Below are 5,600 nucleotides of genomic sequence, written 5' to 3'. Positions count from 1 at the left end.
TCATTAGGAAACGGCTCGTTAGAAAGCCTGCCGTCTGCTACGTGCTCTTTTTGAGGCAGTCATTAGCTCTTGAGGCCAATGGTCCGGTATCAGAGAGGAAATTTGGGAAGATTGAATGACTTCCAGCTGTCAGCACGTAACAGAGTCGTTAACGTATGTGAGAGAGAAGCAGAAAGAAGCAGAAGTCGGAGAGAGCTAATGTGTTTACTATAAGCTCATTAGCCAGTGACCACTATGCAATGTTACACCAAAGAAAAAGTCGTTAATGTTACTTCTTAGCGAGTTTGTATTTGTCACAAAATTCCCAAAATATCAGCAGCTTTCTAAATATAGCGAGAAATACCTGTAGAAAGGGACAACCCTCAACAGCTGTTGCTACGACATTTTTAAATTGTCTGTTGCTTTCTTCGTTACTGTAACGAACAAATGTGGTATATGTTAAAAGCTAGCAAAAATCTGGTTCGCCTTTCATATTGTGTTCACGCACGTGTGAATGCCTTTCTCTGTCTCCTCGTCTGGGACCCTGTCATGACATCTAACCGAACCTGAGGGGACTACGTCAAGTGTTTCATATTTCCTTTGTCTCATGTTCTGTCTTTACCTCCCCTTCAGTCCTTTCGCTGCTGTCGGGGTCAGGTTGCACTTTTTTTCCAGGTAACATAATTAGGAAAACGTGTTTTTGTTTTAACGTTATTGCACAACCACTTTCTAGCCACTTTCATAGTGGCTAGTTGAATTTGCTGTCAGAAAGTGTTTTGTCGGCGCATTTTGCTGTCATTATGGTCACTGTGACGGATCTGTTCACTCGTGAAAAATTGAGCAGAAAACAGTCGTGTCTTAAAGCCACTTAAGCATTTTCTAAAAGTTCGCTTGTCAAGAAATGTGCGAATAGGTGTACAGCAGACCTCTTACAAGTGAATCATTTGTTGGAAGGAAATCTGTTGTTTTTTCAGACCATTTAAAGAGCTGCTCCCCGCCCCTTCAGACTATGCTTAAAGATAACTAATACGCAATCTTTTTCAACGAAAAGCGTGTCTTCGAGATGGTCTCTGTACACGAAAAATATCGTCGTTTTGCCTCGCCTTGCAACGTCATCATTTTTTTTTGGGGGGGGGGGGGGGGGGGGGGTTTATCGTTTGTTCTGAATGTTGACTAATCATTAATCAACTCGAGAGGAAGCATACAGTGAAAAAGCCGCCTGACTAATTGAGTGTGTGGCGAGAGGACTCGCATGAATGCTTTATCGGTTAGCCGGCCAGCTGCCCTGTTTGGTCGCGTTAGTTACCTCGTTTCTACCGCGCAGAGGAAAGTTTCACTTTGTTTTCTGGCCAAGTCCTTTCTGTAAGACGGTAATTGCTGTGCAGAGGTAATGGACTGGGGCAGGGAACAGAGTGGATGCGCAGATTTTATTGTGCGCTGGGGTTAGATGAAAGGCCAGGTTGTACCAGCTGCTCTCCAAATGAGCCGAACTCCTGCTCCGGTGAGACTCGCTGGCGATCCCTACACAGCGGAGGCTGTTCATATTGACTTACTCTTATTTACAGCTCTTGACGCTAACACGTTATCGTGTGAATACGTCAGCTTTCTTGTAGAGCAGGTCTAATTCGTTAAAATCACTCGATGTGGTTAAAAAACAATCAGTTTTTGATGATGCAGTGGTTGATGATGAGGCATTCATCGTTCCAGTCCGGGTCCGACTCCTTTCTAAATGACCTCTGTCACCTAATGGATTCTTTACCTCATTTTTTACCTTGACCTTAATCTTGAATCTGTCTGTCACCAAGAGAGCTTTCATCCCATAACACACCTGTGTGTGCATATACTCATTACTTTGACTAAGAAAGCTGTGAATTAAATATAGAGTTGGAATGTATATATTAATGCACTTGTTGTGTTTATGAAGCTCTCTACAGACACTCTTCACTGATGCAACTTAAAACAAAATGGCGGGCAGCTTTACAGAGCTGCGTTTTCAATTTTTTACACTCAGTCAGAACACATTAGAGTCATTCCACCCAATCAGGTTTAGTGTGCAGTGGAGTCCCTACAGAGGAAGGGTAATGTATCCACAGTTCGAGGTCTTGGTGGCATAATGTCTTGGAAGATTGTGTAATGGTGATTTACCCTCTTACTTATCTCTGGTCATAATAGTGCGGACTTTGATTTTAAGCATACTTCTGCTGAAGAGCCACCATGCACCTCAGGAGGTGACCTCTTTAACAAGGTTACAGCTGAACTCTCCAGCACGCGCAGTGTTACTACATTGTGTTGGACTGTGAGTTTGTGTGTGTGTGTGTGTTTGTGTGTGGTTAAGTTGAAAGGAGAACCAGGTAGTGCAGCTGTCATGGCAACTGGGAGCAGAGGCTGTGAAGTGGAAATGTGCATCTAACAACATGTATCTGCTATAGCCAATGCGCTCTCTCTTTCTCTCTCCCCCTCTCTATCATGCTCTTCTCTCTGAACAGTATCTAACCATCTAAACCTATGAAGTGGAAAACAAAGAGGAATAAGCCAACAATTGTTTCAGATTTACTTAAAAATATATTTGCTCCGGAATAACTATGCTTTACAAAAATATGAGAGACTAAGTAAAAGCCAGCTAACTGACTTTAGAATATTATAACTTGGATTCCACGCTGTGGTGGCTTTACCCTGTTAGTCAAAACTATGGCCCTCACACACTCTCACATTCTCTGTGAGATCAGTCAGAGCTCCATCATGCTCTGGTCTGACTGGGTCTGTCAGCATCTTGGCCAGTGTCTCTGACATTAGCATTAGGATGTACAGGCTGAGGGCAGAGGCAAGCCCTAGTTTACAGTGTTCAGAGACCCGGTTCTCTCACTCTAGCCTGCCTGTATGACTGTGCACTGCTCCCATCTGCTCACATGGCCATACCCTGTCTGTGTGATCTGGCTGTCTGAGTGTGCGGCCTAATTCTGATGAGACCACAACTGGAGCAGAGTCAAGACTGAGGCTAGAACAGAGCTATGTAGAATCCCATGCATCTTATCTGAATTAATTATGGAAAAACAATCAAGCATCTGTAGAAAGTAATTGTTATTATTATTATTATTATTATTAACATCATTATTATTGTGTAACAGTAGACCATTCATGACATCATTGTGCTTGGGTTCTATATTGTAGATATCATCATGATAATGTATTTGTTTGTTCGTTTGTTTGTTTGTTTGTTTTAATGGAGTTACGGGTCAACTGAGAGGATTTCGAATGTGTGGTTAACTTGGAAAAGCCAAAAGGTCAAATGCAGATGGAATTCCCAGAATGCTTTGCCAGGCTATTTCCATCTTGCTAAGCGTAGCTGTAAAAATGTGCGAGTGTCATGGCTCTTCTTCTCTACGCCTTTGATCATGGGAATTTTTTTTTTCCCTTCTCAGCTGTATTCCTCCCACCAAGAGAGCATACCATGTATCAGATTTATCTGACTAGCTGCAGGGGGAAGGCATGGAAGGAGCATTTGGAGTCTCTTTGTTTGGAAGAGGGACAGAAAAGTGCATTTTAAATGGATGGAGGGATGGAGTACCTCTACACCCACACACAGTCTGAGTGACAGGAGAGATAGGCATTAGAACAATACATTAAAGGAATACTACACTACATGACACCTGAGTAACTATCTATATGTCCTGCTTTTTTTCCAGCTAGCCTATGCTATTATGTGTGCTATATGTTTTAATGGGCTATTTTTATATCCCAGGGCTTCAGAGGAGTGTCAAACTGATTTGCTCCCAGTGGAGAGGACTGGATGCTGAGTTTAACTACAACATTAAATACATGTTCATTACAGAGTTTATGTGTGGTTTATGTTTACCTGTTAAATCTGTACTCTTCCATTCCCAACTGAATTCACTGAAATCTATATTTTAACCATACTATATCTGGGTTTGAATCTTAGATACCAGCCCTACCAAAGCTCATGAGATATGAGTCTTGTAGTTATGAATAAAATGTCCCTGTTTGAGATGATTCATGGTCTGTTGGCTTTCCTTTGTCTTTATTAACGGTTTCTGTGTGACATAAAGTTTAAAGTCCCAAAGAATTATTCCAAACATCGCCCTAGGGCCCAGTGCTGTACATTTTTTAGAATATTATTTTCTAGAATGTTCCGCACAATCACATGACACTTCCTCAATGGCTTGCCCATTATCTCTGGTGAGATTTGACAAAATACATATGCACTATTCAGAACCTGGTCATTTTGGCATATGTAACTGGACAAGACTGTCTGCGTGCATGTCAGTGTCTTGTTCTTTTGATTTGACATTATTTTGATTGGTTATTTTATTGAATACTGGCCTAAACTGAGTTAAATGGACAGCCTGGAATGCAGATGAGAGTTTGAGTATCATGTGTGTTGTATATGATGTGATGGGTTGTATATCATGTGATGTGTAGTGTTGCATGTGATGTGATTTGTTGTATATGATAGAACGAGAATGGCTGTGTGTGTGTGTGTGTGTGTGTGTGTGTGTGTGTGTGTGTGTGGCTTTTGTGCGGTATGGGGTCTGCTGGTGTTGTGTAATAAGTGTAGGTGATGAAGAGACTTTGAGGAGCCCAGTTGTGGCCCCTGGGTAGACACCTCCTTAAACACCCACTCCAGTCTGTAGAGAGGAAAGACCATGTTTGTTCCATTTCTCTCCCTCTCTCTCTCTCTCTCTCTCTCTCTCTTTAACTCCATCACCACATCTCTGTTGTTAATTAATGCTGCTTTGTATTTGTGAAGTCATTTGTTTAGTGAACCGTACACTGATGATGGGAGTGCACCAGTACCATTACGCACTGTGCCATAGCGTAAAGCCAGCAGTTCACCACTGAGGGTCAGCAAAGGGGGAAAAGACAGAAGTGCATCAGCACCATAACTGGGTCTTCTCTTTTTTCTGCAGACATCAGAAATGGCCCAGACCCATAAGGCTTACTTTCTGGCTGATTTGATTACATTTCTCAATGTGGGTTTTTATGTTTTATGATGGTTTTTTTTTCACTGGAGAAAGGGATTAGGGGAGTATTGTGGTCCCTGGCAGTGCTGTACACACACACTCACACACAGAGAGAGAGAGAGAGGTGTCTCTTCCTCTGACAGCGCGGTGACAGGCACTGGGCAAGGCCTGTCTCACAAAGCCAGTGTTGAGACTGATTTATTTAGCCACATGTCAATCCAACCTCAAAACATAAAGCTCTGAAACCTTGTCCTCTGTTGGCTCTTAAGCTATATCGTCATTACTGTCATCTGTCTGAGTGAGCCATGCTCTGGAAAGGTGTGTGTGTCACTAAGAGAGAAACAGTCTATAAGTCATTTTAAAGTGTGTGGACAAAGTTTGTGTGTATGTGTGCATGTGCATGTCTGTAAGAGGGTGTAAGCTGTGTGTGTATAGTCTGTGTGTGCGTGCGTGTGTGTGTGTGTGTGTGCGCACGTGTGTGTGCATGTGTGTGTCAAAAAGAGAGTGCAAGCTGTGTGTGTGCAGTGTGTGTGCACGCATGTGTGTGTGTCTATAAGGGAGCATAAGCTGTGTGTGTGTGTGTGTATGTACGCGTCTGTAAGAGAGTGTATGCTGTGTGTTCACTGAAGTCCCTCGGGGCTT

The sequence above is a fragment of the Chanos chanos genome, chromosome 2 (assembly GCF_902362185.1).
Source record: "Chanos chanos chromosome 2, fChaCha1.1, whole genome shotgun sequence".
In the NCBI taxonomy this organism is placed as follows: domain Eukaryota; kingdom Metazoa; phylum Chordata; class Actinopteri; order Gonorynchiformes; family Chanidae; genus Chanos; species Chanos chanos.
Note: the sequence above shows the minus strand (reverse complement) of the source record.